The following is a 24,646-nucleotide window of genomic DNA, read 5'->3' on the forward strand; positions in this document are numbered from 1 at the left end:
TTTTCTGCATCTATTGAGATTATCGTACGGTATTTATCCTTCATTTTGTTACTATGATTTATCACATTGATTGATTTGCATATATTGAAGAATCCTTGCATTCCTGGAATAAACCCCTCTTGATCATGGCGTATGATACATTTAATGTGCTGTTGGATTCTGTTTGCTAGTATTTTGTTGGGGATTTTTGCATCTATGTTCATCAGAGATATTGGCCTGTAGTTTTCTTTATCTGTGACATTTTGTCTGGTTTTGTTATCAGGATGATGGTGGCCTCATAGAATAACTTTGAGAGTGTTCCTGCCTCTTATATATTTTGGAAGAATTTGAGAAGGATAGGTTAGCTCTTCTCTGAATGTTTGATAGAATTTGCCTGTGAAGCCATCTGGTGTTCTACACCTTACATATAGTTGCTTGTAGTAATCTCTCATGATCCTTTGTATTTCTGCAGTGTCAGTTGTTACTAGTTTTTCATTTCTAATTCTGTTGATTTCAGTCTTTTCCCTTTTTTCTTGATTAGTCTGGCTAATGGTTTATCCATTTTGTGTATTGTGTATCTTCTCAAAGAACCAGCTTTTAGATTTACTGATCTTTGCTATTGTTTCCTTCATTTATTTTTCATTTATTTTTGATCTGATATTTATGATTTCTTTCCTTCTACTAAGTTTGGGAGTTTTAGTTCATCTTTCTCTAATTGCTTTACATGTAAGTTTAGGTTGTTTATTTGAGATGTTTCTTGAGATAGGATTTTATTGCTATAAACTTCCCTCTTAAAACTACTTTTGCTGCATCTCATCAGTTTTGGGTCATTGTGTTTTCATTGTCATTTGTTTCTAGGTATATTTTTATTTCCTCTTTGATTACTTCAGTGATCTCTTGGTTATTTAGTAGTGCATTGTTTAGCCTCCAGGTGTTTGTATTTTTTACAGTGTTTTTCCTGTAATTGATATCTATTCTCATAGAATTGTGTTTAGAAAAGATACTTGATACGATTTCAATTTTCTTAAATTTAGCAAGGCTTGATTTGTGACCCAAGATATGATCTATCCTGGAGAATATTCCATGAGCACTTGAGAAGAAAATGTATTCTGTTGTTTTTGGATGGAATGTCCTATAAATATCAATTAAGTCCATCTTGTTTAAAGTGTCATTTAAAGCTTATGTTTCCTTATTTATTTTCATTTTGGTTGATCTGTCCATTGATAAAAATGTGGTGTTAAAGTCCCCTAGTATTACTGTGTAACTGTCAATTTCTCCTTTTATGATTGCTAACATTTGCTTTATGTATTGAGGTGCTCCTATGTTGGATGCATAAATATTTACAATTGTTATATGTTCTTCTTGGATTGATCCCTTGATCATTATGTAGTGTCCTTCTTTGTCTCCTGTAATAGTCTTTATTTTAAAGTCTATTTTGTCTGATATGAGAATTGCTACTCCAGCTTTCTTTTGATTTCCATTCACATGGAATATCTTTTTCCACCCCCTCACTTTCAGTATGTATGTGTCCCCAGGTTTGAAGTGGATCTCTGGTGGACAGCATATATACGGGTCCTGTTTTTTTATCCATTCAACCAGTGTATACCTTTTGTTTGGAGCATTTAACCCATTCACATTTAAGGTAATTATCGATATGTATGTTCCTATTACCATTTTCTTAATTGTTTAGGGTTTGTTATTGTTGGTCTTTTCCTCCTCTTCTGTTTCATGCCTAGAGAAGTTCCTTTAATATTTGTTGTAAAGCTAGTTTAGTGGTGCTGAATTCACTTAACTTTTGCTTGTCTGTAAAGGTTTTGAATTCTCCATCAAATCTGAATGATATCTTTGCTGTGCTGAATAATCTTGATTGTAGGTTTTTCCCTTTTATCACTTTAAATATGTCCTGCCCCTCCCTTCTGTCTTGCAGAGTTTTTGCTGAAAGATCAGCTGTTAACCTTGTGAGGATTCCCTTATATGTTATTTGTTCCTTTTCCCTTGCTGATTTTAATATTTTTTCTTTGTATTTTTTTTGATGGTTTGATTAATATGATCGTTGGCATGTTTTTCCTTGGATTTATCCTGTATGGGACTCTCTGCACTTCCTGGGTTTGGTTGACTATTTCCTTTCCCATGTTAGGGAAGTCTTCACCTATAATCTCATCAAATATTTTCTCAGACCCTTTCTTTTTCCCTTCCTCTGGGACCCCTATAATAGCAATGTTGGTGCATTTAATGTTGCCCTAGTAGTCTCTGAGACTGTCCTCAAGTCTTTTCATTCTTTTTCTTTATTCTTCTCTGTGGTAGTTATTTCCACTATTTTATCTTCCAGGTCACTTATCCATTCTTCTGCCTCAGTTATTCTGCTATTGATTCCCTCTAGAGAATTTTTAATTTCATTTATTGTGCTGTTCCTCATTGTTTGTTTGCTCTTGTTACTCTTACCTCATAAGCGTTCTGTGAAATTTACATGAAGTAACCTTTGCAAAGTGACTTTTTTATGGTGCCTTTTCACTGCATACCAACACTCCCCTCTCCTGGATATGTTCCCAAATCTACAAATGAGAAACAAAATGATTAGAACCTGAAGGTTCTTACAAAATATTGCATATAGATGGCTCTTTTGGACTACATCAACCAAATGAAATTTCTTCCAAAAAAGGTGTCCTGAACACTGACGCATCTCTGCTGTGAAGTTGGTCTGTCATGTCATTATCTTGTGTTGCATCTGGAAACAACCTGAATGATGAAAATGATTCTATTGTGAGCTGTGGGATGAAAGGAAAGTACACACCTGACTCAGGGCTTACCCTAATTCTGAAAGCACATATTTACAAAAATAAAGTGTGAGTAATCTGGAACAATAAAGCTTCATCATCCAGTGCCATTGTTCCTTTATTTGGGAGAAAAACATTCCTGTGGGAATTTCAGGGTCCAATAAAATATAAAAGACGGAAGTTCTTGATATGTGTTAATGAAAAGAGTGTCAGGCTTGTTAATCAGATATGTTTATTAGGAAATTGATTTAGTTTCACTTTCTCATGGATGTAACAGAAGACAAATGCTCTACCTCACACATCTGGGGGGTTATGAAAAACAACTTCACTTATTTGAGCATAGGCCTTTGAGGCAATCTGATTTCAAAGTATGACAGAGTGACATTACGTTTGTGGTCCCAGCTTCATTACTTGTGGTCCAGTTTAGAAGCTCTTCTAATAGATAGAATACAGCAATGTAATGGGATATCAATTACAAGATTTAATTATAAAAATCCAGAACTTTCACCTTGCTGGCATTCTCCTTGACTCTTTTCACACTTGCCTTGATGGACACATGGTGAGGAAACAGCTACAAGTCAGTTCAGAGCTTATGCTCCCAGGCCAACATCCTTTGAGGAACTTTCTCCCAGAACAGTGTGAGTGAGCATAGAAGAGGATTCTTCTCCAGTTGAGCCTTCATTTGGGACTGTAGTCTCAGCCAACCCCTAGTTAAAGCCTCATAAGCCCTGAAGCAGAGAACCCAGCTAAACCATGGTGGTATTCCTGACTCCCCAGACACAAGATAATCTATGTCATTTTGGGTTGCTACATTTTGGGGTAATTTGTTACACAGCAATAGATAACAAATAATTCTTGGTAGTTACAATGCATGATGTCGAGAGTAGAAATTTCAGTTAAACAACAAAGAATAAGCTGTTTGAGTTAAAATGCCATCTTTTCAAAAGGTCATATATTTATCTTCAAAAGTGATTTTCATGCATGAACAGTCACTTTGCTCTGGCTAGGTTTAAGTACTTTGTAAAATTGCAATGCCCTAGATTAATGGTGGATAAGCCACATTTCTGGAGAAAGACTGAGTTCAAACCTAACATGCTACTTCTTAGCTTCTTAACCTTTTTGTCCCTCATTTCCTTCAGGTTCTGCATTTCCAACAACAAAGCTATGGCTTTCATATTATTATTTTCATTTCTTCATTATGGCCTATACCAGCTTTAGCCATTTTAAGAGGTCCCTCCTGGACTTCCCTGAAGTCCAGTGGTTAAGACTTTGCACTTCCACTGCAGGGAGTACAGGTTCAGTCCCTGGTCAGGGAAATAAGATCCTGCATGCTGCAAGGTGTGGCCTGAAAAAAAATATGTGGATAACAACAGCATGTATTATAAGATTTATTAGGATTTAATTACTCAGTGCATGAAACATGCTTAAAACTCTGTCTTTTATGTATCAAGAGTTCAGAAAGTGGTTGCTAGTTTTATGTAGAAATATCTATCTTCAGTACAGGCACCACAAGTTCCTTGTCATTGCTAGAGAGTTTCCCAATTTATTTTCAGCTAATTTTCAAAGGCTTTTTTTCCTGAAGGTACTATAAAATGAGAGAGGAGCACATCATCCCAGTCACATTTAGTATTAATGATTAATCTCTCGCATTTTGTATTTATGACCTTAGTAGAACTCTCCACTAGTTCAGCAACAAAAAACACTTATTGAGGTCCTGCTATGTGCAAAGAATCATTCCAAATGCTCAAATAAATTAATGGAACAGGTCTTCTTTTAAAAACTGTAACCAAAAAAATAACTTAGACTTGGAAGAAATTTCATTAATCTAGTACAGTGATTTTTCAAACCTGGATGTTCATTAGAAACACCTGGGAAGCCTAAAATATGGTCATACCAGTGCCAGTGCCCAGGGAGAATATGTCAGCTGTGATAGAGCCTAAAATTAAATGCTTTTTAAAAGCTCTCTTGGGGATTACGATGTACAAACAGGCTTAAAAACCACTGACTTAGCACAAACCCTCTCATTAAAATATTGATTTATAGAGGCTTATTTCAGGTGACATGGATAGTTAATGTTAAAGCTGGGACTAAAATTCAGAGCTTCTGATTCTTTGTAAGTGATTATTCAACAATCAGGTGGCTCCAAGCTTCTCTGCATTTATTCACGCATTTGATATTCATTTACTGAGCATTTCTCTGTTGCAAGAAATGGGGATACCACAACCCAGACTCACACAGTGATTTTTTTTTCAAGATTAAAATTTTCTGGAGGAGGTAGGTAATAAAAAATAAAATGAAAATAACAAAATAAATATCTTCAAGGGTATGATTGCAACCTTGAGAGTGCACTAAAGGCACAGTATCAAATTCATTGGCATGTCTGGTTGGAAACCTGGTTGAGTTTGGGAAGAAAGAGATTTATCTCAGGAAGTGATTTTCAATCTAGGGATTATATTATATGTGACTGGATTTCAGAGATAGACTTTTAAAAATTATACCCTCAGAGGTATTTCTTTTCTTCCTTTATCCCTCCACAAAAAGATCAATCTCAGTGAGGTTTGCAAGAATATTCCTTAAAGGATGACTTAAATGATAAGGATGATAATAATAACAACAATTTTTTCAAGCACTTGACTAAGTGCTTTGCATGCATTATTTCATTTGATCATCACAGTAAAACTGATACTGTAACTCTCTTTGTATGTCAGCTCTATCTAAAATACCTTGAATCAAATAAGAATAGTAAAATAGTTGGACTTCCCTCAGCACATTATCCTCTCCAACATATTTTTTAGTCATTAGAATGAGGTGATGATTCACTGAATGCTCAACCTAGATAAGCATCTTAAAAGAATTCTATCCTCACACCCTCCTTTCACAGATGGCATTTGCAAGGAGCTGGGCCTTCTGCCACAGAGTGTGATCAGCAACTTGCATAATTTCCTTCCTGCAACCACTCCCATGGTTGATCTTGCAATCTATGCATAGCAACTGAGAAGCATATAAAGTAGATAGCAGTCAAACTATGAGTGACATTATTGTATAAATCTAAAATGATGAGCGAATACCAAGTGACGAAGGTAGCAGCAAATCACATTTCAAGAAACTGTAGGCAGAAGCAAGGACCCAGTTTAAGAGCTAAACTAATGCCATCTTGAGAACCCACACCTTTGGGCTGCAGACAGCCAAGAAAAAGTGCATCAACAATTAAACCAAACTGTGATAAACTAGAACTGATTATTTAGTTAAGGCTATTCATAATTAACAACTTCTTTTAGCTCTATCAGGTTCATTACATATACAGCTGATTTTCATTGAGTGTAACAGTCTTTCTCCAAATCACAGAGGATATATCTGAGATGATCTAGTTTTGATAGGTGGAAACATGTCCTGAATTAGGAACCAGTCTAGAGGGAAGCAAGGGACACTGATATTGATTTATATAAAGATAAACTAGAGTCATAAAATATTCCCAAAGAAGAGTGTGTTTGCACATGTTTTGGGTCCCTTTTTAGGTCTTATAAAAATAACTGCATGGGTTTGTGTTTTCTTACATGTATTCAAAGTTTTGAACCACAAAACTATGGTCCTCAATAGGTTTTATTTAATTGATTATATTGCATTGTATAAATAAAAAACATGTAAATAAATGTAAAGAGTGATGAAAGACTTTACAAAGGAGGTAGAGTCTAAACTGGACTGAAGATAGGAAGAAACAAAAGATAGAGGCAAAAAAATATTCAGATTGTGAATAGATCAGTTTGGCTGTTATGCAGAACTAGAGGAATAGAAAAGCATGACAGTGTATGATGACAAGAATGAAAAGCTAAAGTGGTATTGGAACCTGCTACAAAATTATTAGGGGGCTTCCCTGGTGGCTCAGTGGTTGAGAGTCCACCTGCCGATACAGGGGACACGGGTTCGTGCCCTGGTCTGCGAAGATCCCACATGCCGTGGAGTGGCTGGGCCCGTGAGCCATGGCTGCTGAGCCTATGCATCCGGAGCCTGTGCTCCGCAACGGTAGAGGCCACAACACTGAGAGGCCCGTGTACCACACACACAAAAATAATTATTAGGTGAATCACATGATGATCCTCGTACTTGTGGGAGAATTCCATACTCGTTTTACAGAAACCCTAGCCTCAAGATCAAGGCCAAGCCAGTGTCATCTTTTGGGAACATTTACTTGCCCTGAATCAGTAGAGTCTCTACAAGGCTGAGTGCTTGGGGGGCAGAAGTAAGTGGCCAGGAGCTCTGACAGGGAGGTGGGAGATGCAGCACTGCTTAAACTAGGAACAGCAGTGGGGGCGGTGAAGCAGCTCATTCTTACCACTGTCAGCAGGGAAACATGAGATTGAGACCAGTTGGGAGTTTCTTGTTGTAGTTAAGTTATGATAAATCACAGAGCCATAGATAAAACTAATGGAATATTGAATTCAGTTGTCCCTCTTATTCTCAATTTTCCTGAGACTTTGTGACGATGAAAATTCCAAAAGATGCCCAGCGTCTTGGGTGTTCATATTCACTTGAGAGACTCATATAGGAAGGATGGAAAGAGTGTAATAATGAACAGAAAAGATACATTTGACATGAATAAATGTGTCTGGTGCAAATGGATTCCTTATGCTAACAAATATAACTGTAGAAGAAAACGAGGGTTGTCAGATAAGTATTAACTGACAATAAATACAATGATGAAAAATAAACACATTTGCCATAGATTCCTCTTTTTAAAGCATGATATATTTGTTTGGTTGGCAGTTTTTCTGCCACTTGAGATTATAGCAGTGTTCTGCCATTTTCCTCCAAAATTATGAGATCCATAAAATCGAGCCATCATTCTGGCATCCTGGGATATTTGTTCAAGAACCACAGGACACTAAAGGTTTCAACTACAAAATATGTAGTTCAGAGGAAGCTAGAATATTTTATGGGAGGCAGACAGATTTCCTGCAGAATGGCTTCAGCATCCCCAGGCCACTTTGGCCTATAAGAGATCCAACCTATGTTTTGGACAGTTTAACCGATTAAAATGTAAAGGAACTGCCCAGAGGCCAGTGTTCTGCACTCATCTCTCAAGTATGACATATCAGGGTCTTTAAAGAATACACATGATTCTGCCCTCTTTGATCTTCAATGCCAAGTTTCTCATTTGAAAGGCCTAATGTTCTATGTTCAGAACAATGTGAAAATTTGAAATTCTCTGATATTCTCTGTTTACCAGTGATGAAACTTTGATTACCTACTTTTGATCTTTATAAAGCACTTGGATGGTAGGTCATCATATTATTAACACCAGGAGTATGCTTTTACTTCTTGGTGATTTAAAGGAATTTAAGAGTCTCTATTTGCTCATGTCCTCAATCTTTTCAATGAACCCTATTTTATACATAGGATTAAGTAGTGTACTATATTCTTAGAACTAGGAATATGAAGGTAAATTAAGGTTTATAAGAAAATAAGAAGATGCTGGGGAAAAGACTAGGAAGTGCAATAAGCCACCAACTGCTGATTTCCTTCTCCTGCTCTTTTGAGATATCTGCTCATGATCACTTGGGAGTTTACTACTGGGACAACCCACAGTAGGGCATCCCTTACCCCAAATTTCTCTGTACTTGAAATGAGAGGATAAGGATGAACCATTTTTCAAAGAAACTTGCCCCAAAACAGGCTAGGTCTAAGGGGGGACTTGTACATATAAAGGATGCAAAAATTCAGTTTTCTACTAAATCACAAAAATGAAATAGAACTAAAATATGATAGACCTAAAAATAGACCTAAATAGACCTTAAGATGCTAGGCCAAAATTTAGATTAACACTGAAACCCAAGTCCAGGATTCATGGATTCCATCACCCACTTTGAGAATATAAATGGGTTGAGAAGGGAGAGAAAAAGAGATATTTAGAGAGAAGTTTTCTAGAAATTTCTGTTGACATGCTGTGAATTCTCACCCCTAAATCACAAAGAGAGAGGGATTTATCCCTCCTTTACTTCACAGTGGTGAGGGGATAACTGGGAAAAGTTGAGAACCTTTTTCTGTAGGTAGAAGATAGAGAGAGCTGGCCCTTATAGACTTTTGAGAAAGCAAAAGCATCTTGGGGCAGCAGGTTAGAGATGGATGTTTTGGGATCTGCCTGCACGCTTAGAATTCGTTAAGAAAAGGAATTGTGTTCTACATAAATCAGATAATGGATACATGGGGAAAATCCTTTCTTGGGTCATTTGTCTAATTGGGTCATGGGAAGACACAAGAAGTTGTAGATTAATTTTAAATTCCTGAAGGCTGAGGAAGGTTTAACATGTCATCACCATGACATTAATGGTTTTGCCTGGGTCAGGGAATTTCAAGAGAACATTCCCCAGCAACGGCCATCTCCAAAGAGCCCATGAATTTACTGTTAGGAAAAGTCAAGCCCATAGACTAGGAAGAGGTTTGAAGATGGCAGAATTCAGGCATACTCTTTCCTATGCTCTTAACATTTTTAATACGTTAGACCCAGTTTTGGTTAATACATCAGATTTAATATTTAATCAATAATTTAAAACACTTTGCAAATACTCTATCACCTTTTTCTGGGTGGGACAATTTATCTGGTGGTTTTCATCTAGGGGCAGAGGAAAGTTATCCATGCTAAATAAATCTTAACAGACAACAAGAGACAAAAATGAAGTTACATGTTTCATATTGCCATGAGTTTTTCTTCTCAGCATCCTGATTGCACATATAGAGTTTTACATATACTCATTTTCTAATCTATGAGTAGAAAAATTGAGTAAAATTTTGAAAAATTTAAGGTCATCATGCTCTGACATAATTTGTAGCTACCCACATAATACTCAATAATTTTGACTTAAGAAATGCCTGCCTTTATCTGGGAAGTTTTCTATTTGAGAGAAGACATAGCTTCAAGAGTGATACTCTTGGAGTCCTGAGGAAGGGAAAAAATGACTGTAGTAGACTGCAGACCAATTCCAATTTGTCTCTCATCCCTGTATTCATGCCTTTTTCCATATATATATATATATAGATATAGATATATATATATATATATATATATATTTAGCAACCTCCAAGTCTAAGGACTCAACTATGTTATTTGCTTTAGCTAATAAAATGAGGTAGAGGGATAATGCACAAATTCTGAACCAAAGCTCAAGAGCTCATGTATCTTTCTTTTTGCTTTCTGATGCTTCTGCCATTATAGAGAGATCATGCCTATGCTAGTCTTTGCGAGATGAGAGACATGCAGAGCAGAGCTGAGTCATCCAATCATTTCCAGATAAGGCCAATCTAGATAAGCCAACAGACTTCCAACCCCTAGACATGTGATCAAACGCAGTTCAGATCAGCAGAGCCCCCTGTCCAAAACTCAGATGATCCCAGACAATGAAGTATAAGCTTGTATTTTTCTTTGCCACTGAATATTTGTGGTTACCCATCACACAGCATTATTATGACAGACAGGTGGTATATCTGCATAGTCAATTAAACAAAAGAATCCATTCCACCTATTCAGAGATAATGGGGTCACAGCCACATGGCTCCAATGTCTAAGACATATGATGTTCTTTACTTAGACTTATGGAGTCCTTTCCCTTTCATTTAAACAAAAACTAATATAAGAACCTCATATCATTAGCTACTTGATATCTATACATGGATAAATTTGCTAATAAACTACCACACCATATGCTGAATCCAGAGCATAGATCACAATTGGAGTCTTGGTGAAGAGTTACAGAACAAGATGACATAAAGACTGTGTGATGGTGAGCTTATCATCATCATGCTTTTCATCAAAGAACAAGAAAGTCTGTTTCAGGAATGTGATGTTTGCAAAGGCAAATATACCATGAAGGAAATAACAGGTAAGCTCCAGGGCTCTTCATCTGAATGAGTTTTTCCCAAAAATCAGAAAGTAACTTTATTTTTAATTTTTTTTCAATTTTAAAATATGAATGTGACAGCTAGTCTCTCAAATGGTCCTCAATGGTGCTCACCTTCTGACATTCATGTTTCTGTAGGGTCCCCTTCCACATAAATAGAGATGAACTGTATGGCAAAAAAGATATTGAGAAAATGATGGAATGTGACTTTTGAGGCTAGGTCATAAAACACATTGTGACTTCCACCTTGCTCTATCTTGGATGCCAATGGTCATGTCAAGAGTACATTCAGGTAAACCTGTGGAGAAGTCCAGGTGGCTAGGAACCACTCAACTAATCTACTTCCCAAACCTTGACCCACAAGAAAAGTGTGTGAAATAATAACTACTTATTGTTATTTAAGCCACTAAGTTTTGGTGTATTTGTTGCATAGCTAGTGTAACACACTAATACAATGAGACCTTTTTTAAATTTTATTTTTCCTGAAGTGGCCCTTAAATTGTTTAACCACCTGGGCCCACAAACCTGGCTCTTACCCCTAAATGTTTACATGGTTATCTCTCTCCAAAAGATTTTCAAACAGTCAAATCTTGATGTATGGTAACCCCTACTGCTTGGGATAATATAGCACCTTTCCAGACTACAAAAGAAAAATAAGCAAAAAAACAAACAAAAAATGGCAAGAGACTTTTTGAAAGTCACTCTTTCTAACAGATGAGGGCAATTCTCTGGTCCAGATCTCTCTTGCCTGAGGCTGCTTTGGTCTGGGTCCATTCAAAAACAATCAAGAAACCTTAGTGAATAAGTAAGGGATTTTTTTGTTTTGTTTTGTTTTAATTTTTCAACAGCAGAATTACTATGGCCTTATATATGTGGTGCCTAAAAGGAGTTTCTAAAAGTAAATAAATTTCATTATCTTTCTGTAATCCCAACATTCTCTTGTTAATGTATCTTTAAAATTTTAGAATGGAAGGAAAAAATTGCATAAATAACCATGAAAAGAAAAGCAATGAATAGCCCAGAGATTAGTAAGGAAACAAAAAGAACACTAAAATGTTTATATTTAAATGAAATATGTCATGAATTTCTCAACTTTTTAAAAATTGGGCTGTCCAGAGAAAAGTGTGTGAAGTGTGTGTGTGTGTGTGTGTGTGTGTGTGTGTGTGTGTATAACAGGGAGAAAGAGAGAGAGAGACAATACAATATGTTTATAAATAGAAGTATATGTGTGTGTATGTTTATACAGAGAAAAAGTAATGCATGAAAATATTTAGTATGTATACACAAACATTAATCATCTAATCATGTGACTATTTATCCAGCAGTTATTGAGCACCTACTATATGTACTGTGTTGATACACCAAAACATAGTTCTATGCCTACAAGAAGATAACAGTAAAGGTATATATAAATATACAAATCATACATATACTAAAAGTCAGACAAATGAATCTGACTGAATGTTATGTTGGATATGAATGTTTAGCATGCTCTGAAAGTCAAGAGGGATGTCAGATATTGGAGTAACTTGAGGAAGTGAGGCTTAAACTGAGACTTTTTGAAGAGTCAGTTAACTAGAAATAAACCTACCTAAGGAAATAAAAGACCTGTACTCAGAAAACTATGGCACTGATGAAAGAAATTGAAGCCAACATAAACAGATGAAAAGATATAGCATGTTCATGAATTAGAAGAATTAATATTGCTAAAGTGACCATATTACCCAAGGCAATCTACAGATTCAATGCAATCTCTATCAAAATACCAAGGACATTTTTTCACAGAAGTAAAACAAATGATTTAAAATCTGTATGGAAACACAAAAGACCCCAAATAGCCAAAACAAATCTTGAGAAAGAAGAACAGAGCTGGAGGAACCATGATCCCTGACTTTAGACTATACTGCAAAGCTACAGTAAACAAAATAATATAGTACATGAAAATAGACACATAGATCAATGGAACAGGATACAGAGCCTGGAAATATACCCACGCACTTTTGGTCAATTCATCTATGATAAAGGAGGCAAGAATATACAATGAAGAAAAAACAGTGCCTTCAATAACTGGTGCTGGGAAAACTGGACAGCTACAGGGTCAGTTAACTAGATGAGAAAGTAGATGATGTCCATTCCAAGCCATGAAGAGACAACCTGAGGAACACATGAAGGCTTCAGTAACTATGAAACAGTCCAGAAAATCCACAAGGATATATGTCTGGTTGGTGTGAAGCATGTGTGAGTAGGCATGGTAGATGGTTTAAGAGGAGAAATGATCGTGAAACCCAAGGGATTGAGGACTTTTTGTGGTTAAGTTAAAGATTTGAAGGAGTAAGACAGGAATAAAGACACAGACCTACTAGAGAATGGACTTGAGGATATGGGGAGGGGGAAAGGGAAGCTGTGACAAAGTGAGAGAGTGGCATGGACATATATACACTACCAAACATAAAATAGATAGCTAGTGGGAAGCAGCTGCATAGCACAGGGAGATCAGCTCGGTGCTTTGTGACCACCTAGAGGGGTGGGATAGGGAGGGTGGAAGGGAGGGAGACGCAAGAAGGAAGAGATATGGGAACATATGTATATGTATAACTGATTCACTTTGTTATAAAGCAGAAACTAACACACCATTGTAAAGCAATTATACTCCAATAAAGATGCTAAAAAAAAAGATTTGAGCATATTTCTATTGATATGAAGGAGTTTAAGAGTGGATAAATATAATCTGTTATTCTTCAAAAATATTCTGGCACCATGTAGGAACTGAAAAAGAACCAGTCAAAAGGCAAATGGCCTGGGGACAGGAAGGGATATTCCTGGGGAAATAAAACAGAATAAATGTTATGAAGGTGTAAACTAAAATGATACAAGTAGGACTATTCAAAAGGGTAACAGAATCAAGGGTGTTGCAGCTGATCAGTTTTTTAATTATACATATATTTCATTATAATTATATAAATGACACATGCATAATTATTTTATCCACATAATTGTCAATAGAGAACATACAAAAATTAAAGTACTGTGATAATGTGGGGAATGTAGTGGATTGTTTTATTGAAAGCATAATTTTTTCCCTTTCACTTAAAATATAACAAATCTTAAAGCTTGGTTTGATAACACCAAGCTCCTCAAAATAAAGTCTATACATCAGTCTATAACACAATTAGTTTGCTGTTTAAATCACAGTGTAAGAGACTTTAGGGAAAAGTGTATTCAGTGCAAATGGAAAAATTACTTAAAAGTGGGCTCAAATGTAGGAGTATTGAGTCCAGAAGGAAAACTACTACCATTTAGAAATGGTAATCATGCATTTTTTCAGACCACATTGCTTGAAACATTTTTTTTGCTTCTGCTTAGGCACCAGAAATACATGTCTACAGGAGGAAGTAGAGGCATAAGCAGAAAACTTGAAAGCACAAATGGAAATTTTTCTTTGTAATAAGTACACAGAAGTGTCTTATTAAAGAAAATATAAAAGATGACTCTGAAGCTTCTTGAGAAGACTCTATGCACAAAGTTCATAGAGGTCTCCAAGCTAAGACAAATGCTGGCTCTGATACTAAGAAAGGTATATTCAGTTCTAGACAAAAGTAATGCACTTCTATGCAAAGCAATAATTAAATAACTGTTGAAAATAAGTATAAAAGTCTTTGGCTTTATATAGTTTTTAAAAATTTATTTGCTCAAATTGGATGTCATCTTTAAAAAATATAGCTAATATTTATTATTTAATGAATCTCCCCATAGGTTTCCTGGCTGTTCTGTCTATAAGAACAAAATCAAGAAAGTAACATCCTTTTGATAAACACTATATTCTAATATTATAAAAGAAAAAAATCATGGATTTTTAATCTTACAGACCAAATATATAATAGTGAAAAATATCACAAGCTTGACAATTATCAGAGATATTCTTGAGCATAAATAGAAGAGTATTTGTTAAAATTTGCTGCCCAATAGAAAATATCAAGGAACACTATATGAATAGTAAGAACACAGATTCACAGTTTTAAAATATTCCTAAAAATTAAGCAAGATAAATATATAAGGAGGAAAATGGATATTACTCCTTTCTTTAACAAATATTTGCTGGACACCTACTATGCTCCAAGCATTGTTCTAGGCATTTTAGATATGTTAGCGAATCAAACATACAAAGATACACGCCTTAATGGAGTATATACTGTAATATTTAGTTGTACTAGTATCCTATGGCTTCTGTAACAAATTACCACCATCTTGGAGGCTTAAAAGAACAGAAATTTATTTTCTCACACTTCTAAAGGCCAGGAGACTTAAGTCAGTATCACTGGACTGAAATCAAGGGGTCTGCGAGGCTCATTCCCTCCAGGAGCTCTAAGGGAGAATCTTTCCTTGCTTTCTCCAGCTTCTGGTGCCTATAGTCATTCCTTGGCTTGTGCCTTCATCATTCCAATCTCTGTTTCTGTGGTCATATTGTCTTCTCCTCTTGTGTCTGTCAAATCTCCATCTGCTTTTCTCTTAGAAGGGCACATGTTGCACTTAGAGCTCAAAGAGAAAATCCAGGATAATCTCCCTTCTCAAGTTTTTTTACTTTAATCACATCTACAAAGACCTTTTCTCAGAAACAGGTAACATTTACAGGTTCCAGGCATTCAGACCTGATATCCTTGGGGGCTATTATTTAGCCTACTACCATTATTCAGCCTGCCACAGCAGCAGAGACAATTTACAGAGTGATAAAAAATTTACAGATGGTGATAAGTTATATGAGGAAAAGAAAAAGTAGAATATGGTAAGGGGCCCAGTGCTTCCAAGAGCTGGACGATGGAGGGAGAAGTTGTTTAAAGTTTTTGGATAAGCTTCACTGAGCAAAGGAAAGTGCTAAGGGAGTAAACCATGTGGATCTACATAGAAAAATCTTATAAACTGGAGCCAAGTCTTAAAGGAGGAGGCTGCCTGTAATATTCTTGAAAGAAACAGTCAGAAAGCCACAGTGGCCAGAGAGGAGAAAGTGATGGGGAGAGTATGGAGAGAACTCCCTGGTGAAGAAAGTAAGGAAGGTAAAGAAGGACCAGTACCCATAAGGCCTTACATGCCATTGTAAGGACTTTCACTGGTACTTTGAGTAAGATAGGGAGACTTCCAGAGTTTTGACCAGACACGTACAGACCTATATTTTAAGAGTTCACTTTGGCTGCTATAATAAAAATGGATTCTATGTCTTGGCTAATGTAAATAGTGCTGCAATGAACATTGCAGTGCATGAACCTTTTCAAAGTATGGTTTTCTCTGGATATATGACTAGGAGTAGGATTGCTGGTAGTTCTATTTTTAGTTTGTTAAGGAACCTCCATACTGTTCTCCATAGTGGTTGTACCAATTTATATTTCCACCAACAGTGTAAGAGGGTTCCCTTTGCTCCACACCCTCTCCAGCATTTATTGTCTGTAGACATTTTTGATGATGGCCATTCTGACCAGTGTGAGGTGATAACCCACTGTGGTTTTGATTTGCGTCTCTCTGATAATTAGTGATGTTGAGCATCTTTTCATGTGCTTTTTGGCTATCTGCATGTTTTCATTGCAGCACTATTTACAATAGCCAAGACATGGAAGCAACCTAAATGTCCACTGACAGAGGAATGGATAAAGCCGATGTGGTACATATATACAGTGGAATATTACTCAGCTATTAAAAATGAATGAAATAATGCCATTTGCAGCAACATGGATAGACCTAGAGATTATCATGCCAAGTGAAGCAAGTCAGACAGAGAAAGACAGATATATGATATCACTTGTATGTGGAATCTAATTTTAAAAAAGATAGAAATGAACTTACTTACAAAACAGAAACACACTTACAGATATTGAAAATAAACTTGTGGTTACCAAAAAGGAAATGTTGGGGGGAGGGATAAATCAGGAGTTTGGGAATGAACATACACACCCTACTATACATAAGATAGATAACCAACCAGGACCTAATGTATAGCACAGGGAACTTGACTCAATATTCTGTGATAACCTATACGAGAAAAGAATATAAAAAGAATGAATATATGTATAACTGAATTGCTTTGCTGTACACCTGAAACAACATTATAAATCAACTATACTCCAATAAAATCAAAAATTAAAATAAAAAATAGACTGCAAAGGGCAAGGGGAAACACAGAGGGGCCTCTTTGATGAAAATTTAGTAATGTAGGTGAACTATGATTGTGGCTAAGGCCACTGAGGTGAGAATTCTAGATATGTTCTGAAGTTGGGACTAAGATTATTTCTTGATGATTTAGATATGAAGGATGAAAGAGAGGATTCCAGATGACTCCTAGGTTTTCGCCCATCACAAATAAGAGGATGGAGTTGTCATTAACTGAAATGGAGAAGGCATGTGGTGAGATAGATTTGGGGGAAGGAGAATAGCAGTTCAATTTTAGAGAGAACAAATATGAGGCACGGATTAGAAATAATGTGGAAATTTCAAGGAAGCAGTTGGCTACACGACTCAGGAAAAAGATATAAACTGGGACTATAAACTGTAAATCATCTAGATTTTAAAGATAGTTGTAAAAGTTATGGAACCAAATGACCTTTCAACATGATAGATAAGCAGAGAGAGGTGGAGAAGCCAAGAGATCTGAGGAATTGAGACAAGGGCATCCTAGTATTAAGTTGTTGGGGAAAAGTGGAGGTATGAGAAAGGATGCAGAAAGATTGGCCAGGGAAATAGGAAGAAGACAAGAAAGTATGAAGACTTGGAGGTCAAGAGAAGAAAAACATTTGAAGAGGAGGAAATAATAAACTAATAAACGCTGGTATAGGTTTAGCGAGTTGATAGTGGAGAACTGGTTTTGATTTTCCAGGAAGGTATCATAGATTAACTATACAGGAGCAGTTTGAGCAGGATACTGTAGGCAAAAAACTGACTGCAAGGTGTTTAAGAGACTTCTGCATCATAGTGCAGGAATCAATCCACTAATCCATTCTGCAATGGTGCCTGAGCAGGAGATAATAACTCACTTCTGTGGAGTTTATAATTTGCCTCTTTAGGTAGTTCCAAGGCAAAAGAGCCAAGTGGCTCTTTTTGACTTAAAGTTCATATGTTTCTTTCATGATGTTCCAGATGTTTGATTTATTTTCTACCCCACTACCAGCTTGAGGATCATCAGGCTAGATGTTTTGCTCTACAAACAGAGCTGTATGAATCTGAACACTGATGAAAACTTCACCCTCATGGAGGCATTGTTTAGCGGCACTTACTTACCCTGGAATAGATAGCCCACCCATATAAAACAGGACAATGACAGCATAATTATATTTATCTCAGGTGGAGCAGAGTCTGATGAGGATATTTTGGAATAACTCCACAGATTTTAAAAAAAAAAGATCCTAATTACTTTCTGACATGCACAAAAATGTATGGAGACAGGAACAATGGCAGAATGGGTGATCCTACAAAGTATATCTTTTTTTCCTCCTGGCAGGCCAATGGTTATGTTTCAGTGCTGTAATGTCCTGTCTTAAGACTTAAGATGAAAACCATTTATGAACCATTTAATATCATCTTTTCCATAGAATATTTTAAGCCACTTAAAAATTATAGTAATCCTGTGGAGGGAAAATTATAAAAATAATCTGGACCAGATAAAACGTCAAATATAAAGGCAATGCTAGGGGTAATATTTCACTGTGGATCTGCAGGCTCCTAAAATTTTTCTTCAAGATTCCTGAAGTCTAGCAATAAAAGGGCATGACAATGCCTGTTGCTAATTAAGGCAAACCAAAGAGATGGTAGGATAGGCATCTAATTGTAAACCTTGAGGAGACTAATCAAGGTTCTAATCTTAATGAATAGTTACCACACCTCCAAATGGAACTAGAACTTTTTCCTTAAAAAAATTCTGGAACCTCAAATAAACATTCATGGTCCTGAAGTTCTTCATAGATCACAGACAAAATGATTTTTATTGTTCTTTTTAAACAGCTAGCATGTAATGTTGATGCATATAAAATAATGTATGTAACTTATATGTTAATTATAATGCATAATAATAAAAAGAGCATCCATAAACACGCTACTCACCCCATGACTAGAACATTAACCATACCATCAAATCAACCTATGTGATCATACTGTGTCCAGTACACTCACACCCCACAGAAGGCGGATTTTTTTGCTGTTTCCATGCAGGTAAGAGCATAAGTTGAAATTACTGCTTTGGAAAACAAGTTTGCATTATTTCATAAAGTTAAATCTGAGCATATTTTAGAAGACCCTTCAATTTCACCCCCAGGTATATACCCAGCTGCAGTTGGAGACATGCAAGACCATTCCGTAAACCAAAACTGGCCTCTCAGTGTTCACGTCTCCAAAATTTCTGTACTTATATATAGAATTATAATAACATATATATAATTTTTATTTACTTAATCAAGAATGGTATTTTATAATGGTCTCAAAAATTATTAACATGTTAATATTTTCAATATAAAAAGTGGTCTTTGATCAGTTTCTACTTTATTAACCACCCTTGGGGGAAAGTCTGTGATGCTGATAAGAGGCTGGGAAGAGCTTGAATGGAACAGTGAGAGTAGGTGGAGAGGAAGGACTCCCAGAAAAGATTAGCCCGTCCATGTAAACAAGAGCTGGAATGATGAGAAAGAAGAAGCAGTGCAAGAGAGGTGACAATTCTTAGGGAATTGAGACAAATAACAAACTCCAGGCTTATTGAGGACTGTTGCTGTGGGCTATGAATTCAATTCCCTTTAATATTTTGAGGAGAAACAGTGAAACCTCAGGTTTGTTTTTTTTTTTTTTTTTGAAACCTCAGGTTTTTTAATTTATTTTTTGCTTTGGTTGTTTTGGCCACGATTCTTGCTTTGGTTGTTTTGGCCACGATTCTTGGACTATTCTAGATAATGGATCATGTGGGTTCAAAATCCATAAAAATGACAATATTTTGTTTTACATAACATGGACATATTTCCCATATCAACACAAAGAGCTATAACTCATTATTTTAAATGACTACCTAATATTGAAAAATACTGATGCACTATAGCATTTGCCACCACTCCTAAACTGCAAAACTTAAAATGAATCAATAATATCTATCCAGTGCTTGAGGTCTCCCAGAATCTGTGCTTTCATATTTTATTTTGCTGGTGAGAATTTGAAATACCATTACACTTTTGGAGGGAAAGCTGGGAGTTTCTATCTTACAGGAACCTGTCAGTAATAAGTACAGGGAAATATATTATTGCATCTTTTGTGTAGTAAACAACTGGTTATGAATAGACACTTTTCTGCTGAATAATTATAGATTTGTAAGTATTGTCTTACATTTTTAATTGCTTATTATTGTGGATATATAAGAAACAATGCCATATGTTTCGTTCCATAGGGTCAAGGACAACATCTGTTCCATTTCTACTATGGAGCACTAAGTTCCACCCATCAGCACAGGAGGTGGCTTAATTAATTATATTATTTGAAAATAATGATAATGAAGCACAGAGCAATCCTCCCTTCATCTGATAGTGATTCCATCTCCTTAATTGTACATGGAAAGAATTGATTATGATATTATCAGAAGTGATGCTTAACTACAACTTAAAATGCAAAAATGAAAGGTACAAGGGATGTTTCATGCGGACCAAATCTTCCCTCCAATTATCCAACCTTTAAAAATCCTTGGGTCTTTGTTAGAAATGTTAGTTATTTTGTTGTATATTAATTTCATAAGGAAAGTGGAATAATTTAGGTATAAAAGTTACCAACATATTTTTTTCATGAATTTTAAAATGTCTTCTCATGTTTTTCTCTTATGTCATTTTTACACATCCTCATGATCTTCTGAAATTGATTTACACTTTTCTCTCCAACTCTAATGAAGCCTCTATCCATGTGAGCTCATTGGAGTCTCTCTCTGCGCTCCCATTCTGCCCTCTTTAGGCACCTTTATATATTTTTGTCCAAACAATTTGTGTTCTATATAGATTGTATGGATAGTTTTATCTGATAAAAACTCCCAATCCTACTGAGCTGAAGGAACCAATGACAAAGATGACTTGACTTGGTCCAATCAAGCTCTGATTCTTTTTTTTTTTTTTTTTTTTTTTTTGCAGTATGCAGGCCTCTCACTGCTGTGGCCTCTCCCATTGCGGAGCACAGGCTCCGGACGCGCAGGCTCAGCGGCCATGGCTCACGGGCCCAGCCGCTCGCTCCGTGGCATGTGGGATCTTCCCGCGCCGGGGCACGAACCCGCGTCCCCTGCATCGGCAGGTGGACTCTCAACCACTGCGCCACTAGGGAAGCCCCAAGTTCTGATTCTTTTACCTGCTGGATCAATGGGCTCCCAGTTGATAAATAAGAGTTACTTATAGGTAGATAAAAATATAAGTAGTGCTTTTACATTGAGCAAACATTCTCTGATTAAAGGAGTAAAAGTTTTAATTGCGATGTATATCAACCAAAGAGAATATAGTTCAGCAAGATAGCCAAGGCTGTTTATTTTGCCTATCATCCATTTATTCACTCACCCATTTAACAAATACTGCCATTTACTACCATGTTCTTGACACCGTGTCCATAGGAAGTGAATCGTGTTATAAGGGAAAGAGACATGAGCATACAGGAAAAGGAAGGAGAGGGGAAGGGAGGAAAGAGAAAAGAAAAGGAGGGGAAAAAAGAGAAGAGGAGAGGAGAGGAGAAGAAAATACCAGGAAATTAGTTGAAATAATAGGTCTATGGACAGGGTACTGTGGAAGCAGAGAGGTGAAAAATAGAATACACTTACACCATGAAACAAAATTGATTGATAAGGGGGATTTCTTCAGGCAGAGAAAAGGGGGAGTAAACATCTCTAAAAGATAATATTGCTGTTCAAATGTGTGATTTCTCCATTTATTTAGTTACGAAGATATTTGACAGAATGAGCAGTTGGTGACATGGACTCAAGTATGACCTATGATGTACTGAGAAGCAGACAGTGGAAGATGAGAGAGGCTGAGAAAGAGGAAGCCGGTCAAGTCCATCATCTGACACATGTGGAGCCAGCTGGCTGAGCCTCCCTGGAGAAGTGTGTAGCTTCTTCTAATTAAACAGAATCCACTCTAGTGAAATGAGTCCCTCCAGCCAGACAGCTCAGATCACTGGCTTTTACCTTCATTACTTAATTTAAGAAACACTTTTCATGCCAACGTCCCACAACACCAGGCAGGAAGAACTGTGTGTAATGGCAGAGGAAAGGTGCAGGTCAAGAAAAGATATTGGAAATTTGTATGAATTGATCTTTCTGTAAAGTATCTTCCCCTCATTGAGAACAGATAATCACATAGGGAAAAATTTAGATGGAGCATGAAATAAGAACTTTTTGTTTTGTTGTTAAAATCTAAGTTTCTTAAAAATGGATATAGAGAGTTAAGGGTTTTAATGTTTTAATATTGTTGAGGGAATAGTAGGAGAGAAAAATAAAAGGGAAACAGAGAGAGAAATCTCACCTAATGCCCTTGAAAGGGAAAAGTATGGGGGTCTGTGTGTACCTTGAACAGCAGGAACCTGGATAACACTCCAGGGTAACACCAAAGAAGTTGGTAAGGTCACAAAGAAGACAGCAGAATTTTGTTAAATCCCCAGCTTCAGCAAAGATCTCTGCACTCCATACTAGAGAATTTAGCCACCGGATTTCAATAGGATGTACACAGTGAGGATGGCATTCATGATCATCAACAATAGAAATTCACAAGGTTACTCTTGGAAGAGGAGGAGGATTAAACCATAATAAATTCATGGATGGAATTTCCCGTTAGCTCATAAAGTGAGAATTTGGTTTCAGCATTTACTTGATACAAAATAAATATTAAAAGTATATTTTTGGCACACTTTAGTTGTTAGGAAGCCTAATTCATAGCTATTAAAATATGTGAAGCAAAATTTCACAGAGCAGTTTGCATTTATCCTTTTGGTTAGATTCTCACAGAAGCATCTTGAGTTTGAAACTGCATACCAGCCCCTGTGTCCCTGTCCTTTGAAGTAAAAAGGCTTTTGGTTTAGTCTCCCAGGCCTCCCCTGAGTCTCAAAAGCCTGACTCAAGAGTTATTCACTGGAAAATGTGAAGATGTAGAAACAAACACTTATGGGCAGGAAAACTGGTAAAAATTTAGTCTATAAACCAGCCAATGAGCAGAGTCGCTGAACTCCCAGTTCCCTAAAAGATATAGATAAAGGTCTGACACACATTCTCAAGTTGTTTTTATAGAGAGCAGACCCCCACTAGATGAAAACTGCTGACTGTGAGCACGTAGATCCCAGACCAGTTGAAACCAGAAGACTGGTGATTCTCAAAACTTAACCTTGATGCCAACCAATCCAAGAATTGTGCACGAGCTCATCAAGCACTCCGCAGCCCCTCCCTCACACTGTCTTTAAAAACCCCTCCCTGAAGGGCTTCCCTGGTGGCGCGGTGGCTGGGAGTCAGCCTGCCGATGCAGGAGATGCGGGTTCGTGCCTCGGTCCGGGAGGATCCCACATGCCGCGGAGCGGCTGGGCACGTGAGCCATGGCCGCTGAGCCTGCGCGCCCGGAGCCTGTGCTCCGCAAAGGGAGAGGCCACAGCAGTGAGAAGCCCGCGTACCACACACACACAAAAAAAAAAACCCTCCCTGAAAGCCATCAGAGAGCTCAGGTCTTCTGAACATGAGCTGCCCATTCTCTTTGCTTAGCACTGTGCAGTAAACTTTACACCATAACCAGATGCAAATATATTGGCTTTATGCATGCCGGTGAGTGGATACCCAAGTTTGGTTTGGCAACTAGTTCATGGCCTTAGCCAGCCTTTACTGAAATGTAATTTTTTGAAGAACAAGCTACAAACAGGAGAAAATACAGAAGATAAAAATCCATTTGCAATTACTCCCAGAAAATAAAGCAAATTATGTATTTTTCTCATGATGGGAATCACTAGAATTATTTAAATATCCATAAGTATAATGAAAACTAGAGGTAGACAGGACCCCACGTACTTAAATCCTCAATCGATCCTGCAAGGTTGTGTGGGGAGAATGCAGAGATAATTTTCTAAGAAAATAAATACTTTATTATAATATACAGCTTTGATCCTGTTGACCTGAAATAAATAGACCACCAGATATTTCTCCAGCAATGAGGGGTTTACTCAGTATCAGCAGAGAATTGCAATTCAGGGTCTGCAACCATCAGGAGCCATGTGTAAGTCCCCCACAAGGAAAAGGGAACCCTTTTCTAGAGGGGAAAGGGAAGTTGGGAGGGCTATAGTAAACGAAGACTCCATGGCTTTTCATTGGCTGAGTCCTTGCAAGGAAAGAAGAATCTCTTCTTCCTGTTGGGCTCTGCTGTCATTGCAGGGTGTGAGAGCTCCCCCTTCTGGTCTCCTGACTCTGTTTAACTGAGGTCTCTGGTTCTTAACTTTTTACAATCCCAAACTTCTCTGTGGTCTTCTGGACATGTGTAAATTCTGAAGACCACTTGCTGTTTTAGTACATCCATGGTATTACAGTTGTAGGTTCAGGGTCCTATGCTACCACTACACTCTGCTTTCTTAGATGACTAGTACCATGTCTTGTACATATTTGCTTCCCTAGTACTTAGTATACACATTCAGTATATGTCTATAGCATTTAATTTAATTGCAATTTTATGAAGCTGAAATCACCCACCTGACTAGCAATAAAGAAATATGGCTTCTCCTAAGAATCTGAAAAGAAATATACATGTGTGTGTATATATACATGTAACTGAATCACTTTGCCGTACATGTGAAATATGGTAAATCAAATGTACTTCAATAAAAAAATAAAAATTAAGTAAAAGAAATACAGCTTTTCCTCACATCTCAATCACTGATCAATGTTGGGAGGAACATTCAAGTTCTCATATCTAAGTTGACTTGTATAAAGAAGAAGGCTTTGGGGGAATGAGACTTAAGGCCATCTCGAAGTTTCTTCTAAAAAATTTGTTTTATTTTTGGTAACAT

The sequence above is a fragment of the Neophocaena asiaeorientalis genome, unplaced genomic scaffold (genome assembly GCF_003031525.2).
Source record: "Neophocaena asiaeorientalis asiaeorientalis breed wild unplaced genomic scaffold, Neophocaena_asiaeorientalis_V1.1 scaffold245, whole genome shotgun sequence".
Classification (NCBI taxonomy): domain Eukaryota; kingdom Metazoa; phylum Chordata; class Mammalia; order Artiodactyla; family Phocoenidae; genus Neophocaena; species Neophocaena asiaeorientalis.